At 37.7% G+C, this 9,139-nt stretch overlaps 1 non-coding gene across 1 annotated transcript; it reads right to left on the reverse strand.

Moving 5' to 3' along the window:
- Positions 1–3,970: 3,970 nt before the first annotated feature.
- On the reverse strand, positions 3,971–4,042 carry TRNAW-CCA (transfer RNA tryptophan (anticodon CCA)). Its single transcript has one exon. It is a non-coding gene; the product is annotated as a tRNA-Trp (tRNA).
- Positions 4,043–9,139: the final 5,097 nt, after the last annotated feature.

Here is a 9,139-nt window from a genome sequence, read left to right on the forward strand (position 1 = left end):
ACTTAACTCCCGCGGATTTTTTTCAGTGGAGAATGTTAAAAACACTATGTGTCGTCCATGTCTTGAGACAAGGAATTACGAGATCGCATTAAAACAGCTATTGCAGAAATGGACATGGAGATGCTGCAAAATGTGTACGGACTTAATTAAATTACAGGTTAGACTGAGAGAAGCGGCCGTATTGAATATTTGTGATGTTTGTTACAAATTCTGAACCTTTCTCTTCGCATTGCCATACATTATTTTACTCTGACCTTTACCATTGTTGTGCAGTGATGACACGAAATCCCGGAGTAGACTGTGATTCACCTTGTACTAATGATTCGAAATTCTTGTAGCGGAATCTTCTCTCATTCCAAGTTAGGGGAAATCATTAACAGCTTACCTTAATGTGTGAAGCATGTATTTTAACGATTGGAAGCTGCACTCATTCCCCTTCTTAATGTATTAAGGTCACAGGTCGCACAAGGGTAGGGGCAAAGCGGTCAATAACTCGGCCGTTCCCGCCTTGTTAGCCTCTGTTATGGTCGGGCGGCACAAGCACACACACATGCGGCGTCTCAGATCCATACTCCGGTGGCTTGCAATAATGACTCCCCGCTGCTACTTCACTAACAGTTACGTTTACACAGCAGAGTAAAATTCTGGGAATCATGTCGCGAGATCCGTCACAGTTCCTAATTAAATCATGCTTTTCAATAGCAGACACTCACTATTCAGGGTCCATCACATTATGTTCACTCAGCTTTCTAGCTACAAACACAGCGTACAAGTTTTCTATCCTTCGTATTAGATGTCTATTTAGGTGGATATCCTTATCCAGCGGTGTCGTCCTGGTGGACTCATAGCTGCAGTGCACGCCGCTGAATTCAAGGGTCGTAGGTTGAAACCTAGTCGAGGATGATGGATTTTAAAGGGTGATAATAATCATTAGCATGCCTTCCTCCTGAAGGGAAAGTAAAGCGTGTACTGTATTGTATTTATTTACATTCCACGGTATTCGTACATCGCTTCACACATAGAATATGGAACAGTTTTACAATATAGTCTTCTAATACAGTATGCGCCAAAATATGCAGTACTGGAAAAATATGTTAGTTATTTGTTGTTGTTAGTTATCGGGATGATAATATAAATGGTGAAAATGTGCTCCATTGCGCTGTAGACATTGTTCATAACGATCAGGCAGATTTTGAAACATATTCTGGAACATAGGTTGCTGCAGAGTCCTGAAAAACGAGGCGATCTTCTAACGTAATGCAGGCACAGTTGTGGGTGGATCATTATAGTTGAAAATGTTCTCTTTTAACATTCCCCACACATAAGCATCAGGTGGTGTAAGATCGGGGGAATGTGATGGGTAGGGGAACGTTGAGCAAGAAATCTGGATCCTCGTATACCATGGTCAAAAATCTTGCACAATATTCAATCCTGACATGCCTATCTTGCTCCGCCAATCCTTGTCCAACCTGTATTCGGTACGGAAATCCACCTAAGTCTTTTAAACAATCGTTGAAGTGACGTATTGCTGAAGTTTAATGTCAGAGATGTTCGTCGAAGTCTTCTCTTTGGTGACTGCAACACCTGATTGAGGACACGTCCACGATTGTCATTTGTGGACACAGTTACTGGCCTACCAGACCTTCCCTTTCGTTGACACACTACTCGTACGACGAAATTTTGTAACGATAGCCAGCATAACTGTGTTGCTTGGTGCCGGCTGATGAAAGTGTTCACGATATTGTTGCGCCACTAACTTTAAACTCGGCCCGCCTTTGATAATCATTTCCGTACGAGCGAAAATAATACTCCACTTTGAACACTTTTTCCTCCGTCGCGAGACCCATTGTCAATTCCAACCACACAGCACAACGTTCGTTACACAACTAGCAATACATAATGGTGATGCAACAACACGCAGACGCACAGGCATGCGCATGCGGGCTACGCGAAATCCAGTACTGTATATTTTGGCGCATACCGTACAACAGAAATGTTTAGTATCAATACTTAATACAAAACACAAATATTCGTGAAGCGTTGTTGAATGTCATAAATCCACCTACAGAATAGAAGGCGTGAGAAATTAGGTATTATTTAATTTGGCCCTAAATAATCTTATGTTTTGAGTTTCATTTTTTATATCCATAGGAAGATCCCTCAATATAGCCACTATATCCGCATTAGAGTAGCAGTAGCAGTTTAGTCATCATCAGGGAAAGGAAGTTCATGCCCTAAAAACGTGAATATGTATGCATTCATACCGTAAAAATAGATAAATATGCTACAAAATATGCATTAACAGTCTGAGATTATTTTAACGGAATAATAAGGTAGAGGTAACTTACGTTTAGTCTATGGATTTTGACGTGCTTGCCTCATTGCTGAATGCTCCATTTATGCTGTTACAGTTCACAACTAAGCAGTGACGTATGTTTTCTGTTGTCATTCTTCGCCTGTTGTCTCTCAGCATAGCTTTGTAGCGCGAAAAACTTCGTTCTACGTCACAAGAAGTGAGAGGGGCTTGCACAAAAGCTGTGAGCTGTTCTATAGAAAATTTTGTTGGTTTTTAGGGTGTTTTTCCTTCGAAAATATCTTTAATTTCCTTAAGTTGATAATAGCCAGGGTTTTTGGAAAGAATATTTGCTGTCTTCTCGTTCACTTTATCTCCTACATTTCCTGAAACTGATGTTAAACTGGATATTGTTCTATCGAAATCTGCTAAAGACTGCAGTAAAGGAATACCAATTGCTAACTTGAGAGGCTCTCTACGAGGGCGTCATCGTTACGTTCAAAATTCATAAACATAAATTAGTCGTGTTTACGAGGTTACACACTTTTAAAAATGAGGGAAAGACAAATAAACATATATAATATGCAGTTTCCCTGCATGAATGTTAAAATATGATGCTTTTATAAATAAAGGCAAAATATGCACTTTTATGCATAATAAAAATAAGTTAATATCATTGTATTTAGAAATTTTTTAATCATGTAGATAATCTCTCAGCATATTCATACAACGATAGAGAATAAATATACAAATGCATGAACTTCCTTTTCCTAGTCATCATTCACAATGGAAACTTGAAGTTACCATTAGGCCATGAAAAACAGCATATCTGTAAACAGATAGATCGCTGCAAACAATCAACAATCCTCAAAGTTCTATGATTTCATTTCAATATCTTACTCTCAGCAACACAAGCTGAGTGTTCTAGAATTACAAATACAAAGCTGACGATTGAAAAACTTCTAAAACTCGTTTGAGTATCAGTGCATACAAAGACACTGTAAAAACAGTCAAGAACAAAATAGCAGTAAAATTGGAAAAAGATAAATTAAGGATGCCACAATATAACTATCTATTCGTAAAACGGTGACTTCCTTGGCCATTGGAGAACATTGCACAGTTGTTTAATAAATAATTAATAGTTGACTTACGTAATCTTATTGCGCATGCTCAAGATAGAAGACAACTATATATTAAGCAAAAATTAAGCCCAATCGTTACATAGTTCTTCTGCTGCTCACATGTTCGTTGTGGATCGTGTTCTGTGCGCGAGCAATCAACCAACTTGAGGAAAAGACGTGGCGCTACTATTATTGTCTTTCATAGATCCTGCGCACTCTTACAAAAGAAGACTAGCAGAAAAACCACTGAGAAACAATTTTAAACACTACAACAATCTCACAAAACGTTTTCTTTATTACCCTACAGACTTTACTGAATGCAACTGTGTACACACTTACAGAATAATGCAGCAAAAATTATACTGCCAAGACATATACGCATCTTCTCAGTAAGTAGGAAGGAGTGCATGCTACAAACACCGAGATTTGTCGAAAATCATGCAGAAGTGTCACAATCAATAACGGAGCAAGACTGTATTGCAAAGTTTGTGGTATACAATTCTGATCGTGATATTTCCAATAATGTTTCAGAAAAATACTTTGCGTAAAAAGAGGATGACCCCGACGTGATTTGAACACGCAACCTTCTGATCTGGAGTCAGACGCGCTACCGTTGCGCCACGGAGTCAGCTGAAAATATCGCATTAAATTATTACGTTTTCTTCTTTCTGTAAGCATTAGTTCAATTCACCTGTTGCACCTCTTATCGCAAATTTTCCGTTTCTAATACTTCGCCAATATTTCTTGTCCCTGATTATAGGTAGGTAAGAAGCTGGGTAGTATACTGTCACCCATAAAATGAAAAAAAAAAAAAAAATTCTTGAAGCAAGAAAAGCGATAGGTTTGGAAGTACATCCCGAAAAGACAAAGTATATGATTATGTCTCGTGACCAGAATGTTGTATATGAAATGGAAATATAAAAATTGAAGATTTATCCTTTGAAGAGGTGGAAAAATTCAAATACCTGGGAGCAACGGTAACAAATATAAATGATACTCGGAAAGAAATTAAACACAGAATAAATATGGGAAATGCGTGTTATTATTCGGTTGAGAAGCTTTTATCATCCAGTCTGCTGTCAAAAAATCTGAAAGTTAGAATTTATAAAACAGTTATATTACCGATTGTTCTTTATGGTTGTGAAACTCGGACTCTCACTTTGAGAGAGAAACAGAGGTTAAGGATATTTGAGAATAAGTTTCTTAGGAAAATATTTGGGGTTAAGAGGGATAAAGTTACAGGAGAATGGAGAAAATTACACAACGCAGAACTGTACGCATTATATTCTTCACCTGGCATAATTAGGAACATTAAATCCAGACATTTAAGATGGGCAGGGCATGTAGCACGTATGGGCGAATCCAGAAATGCATATAGAGTGTTAGTTGGGAGGTCGGAGGGAAAAAGAACTTTGGTGAGGCCGAGACGTAGATGGGAGGATAATATTAAAATGGATTTGATGGAGGTGGGATATGATGATAGAGACTGGATTAATCTTGCACAGGATAGGGATCGATGGCGGGCTTATGTGAGGGCGGCAATGAACCTCCGGTTCCTTAAAGCCATAAGTAAGTAAGTAATCTGCTGTCTTTTAGTGAGAAGAAAGTAATTTATTATCAACTAATACGAGAATATAATGTTATAGAACAACTACTTACGGAAACATAGATGCAGTTTTATAAAATTATGAAGGCACCAAATATTTTTAAGGTTCTGAAAGTTTGATATTCAAACAAAGAAACATTAACATAATCCACTCAACCTAAATTAATTTTGAAATGAACAAATCAGTGTACAAAATCACACATGTTCAGAATGAGAATATAGAGAGACCTGAATATCTAGTCAAGTATTGACAAATTCTAGAAAACTGTGAAGATGATATTGTATCAAATGATATTAGAATACTTAAGACGTAATGATGCTCAATTTTAATCCTAAACGACATATTGGCAATTCATTTAAACAAAGAAGAGCTTCTGAGTTTGCAGCAGAAACATATATTTCCAAATTCAGGAGTAAGGGCAAATTTCACATCAATGTTAAATAGAACAAGTTCCATAATTAAACCACTAATAATACTTCTGCATAGTACTTCGCAATGTAATAAACATCCTTCCTAATTAACTATTAACTACCTTCTTATGTAACCATAATTCAGATTTTTAAAATTGCAATGAGAATCCATTTATAGATTTATTTGAAATTAATGCAATTCAAAATTAAGCTCTTAACATGTTAAGTGACAGCGTTCATGAAATCAACCACAATGAAAGATAATACAATTTGTAAGAGTAAATTAAAAAATAACTAATCTTAATACAATAATAATATGAGAGGAATCTTAATGACCAAAATGTTGCATATTATAGCTTATGGGAATCTCTCAAGCCAGAGGTACCGTACAACACATGGTACATCTAATGGCAATAAAAACCGATGTAATTTTTATGTTATGTTAGCTCGTAATTACATTACAACAGACCACCTAATTGTGGTGTTCTTGCGTGACAAACGTGTAAAAAGTCCGGTTCAGCAACAACAGTTGGCTGGCGCTAAACAGTACGGGACACCTTTTTCAGCATACGTCATCAAGCCTAAGTTTCCCTATAAAACTGATGTCATTATGCTCCATTCTGGGAATATTGCATTTCAATTACACCACGCTTTACAAAACCGGCATTATGTAGTTACCCACAAAACAGACAATCAGACACCATCACGGGAAGTCGTCACATGGAAGTTGCGACTCTCTGTGAAAACGAGTGAACTGGTGATTAAATGAGTGAGTTAGTGAGTGAATTTGCTTCGATATAGACACTAATTAAGAATTTTGTTATGTTTTCATTCGATTTCACTTAAAATCGCTTTATCTGTGATATCATTTCGCGAATGTCAACTAAATGTGTTGTTACATTACATTGCTGCCATATACAGGCTGTTAAAAAGTATCCAATATTTTAGAAGGCCCTAGTATGCATCAAAACAAGAAAATAATGTCTAATAAACCTGGTTCCTACAACACATACTTTTTGACATCTGAACACTTGTTCATAGGAGGTGCTCAATGTGACGTCCATCCATGGCAATGCATTTTTCTGCCCTTCGGCATAAGGAACCACGCACTCTTTGAAATTTGTTTTAATACGTTAGGTTAATAAGAAACTCCTGATAACGATCCCCAGTTAATCTCTGTGGGAGCACGTATGGCCCTATTAATCTATCACCAAGAACGCCTGCCCATAAGTTGATTCAGAATCGGTGCTGATGCCTTGGTTCTTCAACTGCATGGGGATTTTCATCAGCCTACACATGCTGATTACCGAAATTCACAACACCATCTCTGCTGAACTCCGCTCATATCCGCAACCAGGCTTTTGTTTTCAGTATTCCTTGCGACGTATCAGTATTTCATGCCACGGGTGTCAACTACGACATGATTATCTGGTAGTCTGCTGTATTGTAGGACAGAAAAATACATTGCCATGAATGGACGTGAACAAGTGTTCAAATCTCAGAAAGTTTCAGTCTAGGACTCATGTTTATTAGACATTATTTTCTTGTTTTGATGCATATTATCACCTTATAAAATATTGGGTACTTTTTAACACTCTGTATATCGTCACGTCTGCAATATTGCTATAGGAAATGGAAACCAATTCGACATTTACATTTTTTTAAGTGGATTCCTAGCACCACTAAAACCCGCAATCAGATTGGTCGTACCTAGAATTTGAATCCGGGACTATACAAATGCAAATCCAGTCTTTTACCAGAGAGTCGCTTTGCTCCGTAAGCAAATTTTGTTCAGCACCTTAAGGTATGTCCACACCTAGGCCGCTGTGCCAATTGGCATCGCCGTATGGCAGAAACCAGTCGGGAAAAGCCAGAACTCGGCTGTCTGTCCACACTGGTATCAGCAAGGCTTTAGTATAGGGATATCAAAATTTAAGGGGAAAACGTTCTGAGTGCTGCTGCTGCTTTTGTGGTAGTAGCTGCAAAATCACACCGCAAAAGAAGATTTTGGATGAGAGTTACAACTAGAATACAGATACAATGGTAGTTTCAGTCAGGCTTTTTTTACTGATGTCTAGGTAGTAGTGATTTTAAATCGTTGTTGAATCTAACTGGACCAAAATTCAATACAATCGAAACTAATTACAGAAAAACTGTTCCTACAAGTGAACGTTTTCCTTACGGTTATTTTAATCAGGGGATTCGTACCATTCTTTAATGTTTCCCTTAGCGTTTCCCGCACTTTTTGAAGACGCGAATCACTTTTGGATAAGGCTTAATTTGCGACTCCCATTATCGTACTAATACTAATCTCATTCAAAAAATACAAATCCCTGTAAAATCTGAAACAACGATAATAAAAGGCTACTCAAAACCAGCAGATACTACTCAAATAACGATCAAAATAACAGTGACACGAAATATTACATGAATATACAAACTTTTACCGCCGTGGCGCTGCGGTAATAGTTCAATCGTTCTGTTGAGAGACAGGTGAAATAAGGAATATTAAACAACTAATACGAGTTTTACGCATTTTGATAAACACGGACAATGTTTAGTTGTCATAAAAAAGAAAGTATGAAACCATCAAAGCTTTCTCGACATTCAAATATTAAAAATCCAAACATAAGACACAAGTCTGTACAATTCTTTGAAAGAAAGGCAAAGCTCTTCCACAAACAAACTGTTTTACTTCGGCAACAAGCATTAATGAAAAGCATTGTTTGGGTGTTTGCCCCACTTGCAGTGTATCTTACCCGGGAATAAAAAGGGGTCGGAGCGCAGTGCCGTTCACATCACCACATTTCAGTTTCGAAGCCAAAGAAGAATGGTGCTCTAGCCATGCCCCCAAGTACTGTACCTTCATGGTATGTATAGAGTATAATGGCTTAGCTCAGGCGGCTGGCGTGTTTTCCTACTGAACCGGAGCTGCGTCGGGCTTGTTTTGGTTCTTACCGAGGGTTTTCCCAACCGTAGGCGAATGTCAGGTAATCTGTGGCGAATTCTTGGCTCTTTCTCATCAAATACCATCTCGCCATCTCGCTATCAACAATCTCATCAATGTTCAATAACCTAATAGTTGGTACAGCATCGTTATATATCCATCTAAAAATATTGTAGTGCCTCATTACGAGCAGCGCTATTTAAACACTATTTGCTTATACAAATTCACAGAACTTCTACATACTAGAGGTAAACAATCAAAACTACAATAAGAATGTAATGGCGCATGTACTTTGATTTTTATTGTAAAACTGTCTAAAATCATAGGCTCGAATTCGTAATCTCTCTACTGCCATTCGTCTGCACAGTGGACTACAGCGGCCCCACTGTGCTAGGTTAGTAAAAACGTTCGTAAAGATGGCAGACCGCAACTTCTGCTGCTAGGAAGTCAGGAACCTTTGAACGTTGTTTAATTTGGCTTTGCTGTACTTCGCTTTTGGCAGTGAATGATGCGTTCCTACACCATGCCTTTGAAGTACAACACAGACTATGAAATACTATTTCTGAAGTCGTTAAGAGTTACATAAGAGAGAAATTACGAAATAAAAGAAATGAGAGACTAACTTAATACCTTCAATAATTGAAATGGGACAAGAGTTCAAATTGCTTGAATTCATAACCTTGAGCGACGATCGGATAACCAATAGGCCTAAATTCTAAATTCATTTCTATGGGACAAGAGTTCTAATTATTTGAGTTCAT

The sequence above is a fragment of the Periplaneta americana genome, chromosome 7 (assembly GCF_040183065.1).
Source record: "Periplaneta americana isolate PAMFEO1 chromosome 7, P.americana_PAMFEO1_priV1, whole genome shotgun sequence".
Taxonomy (NCBI): Eukaryota; Metazoa; Arthropoda; class Insecta; order Blattodea; family Blattidae; genus Periplaneta; species Periplaneta americana.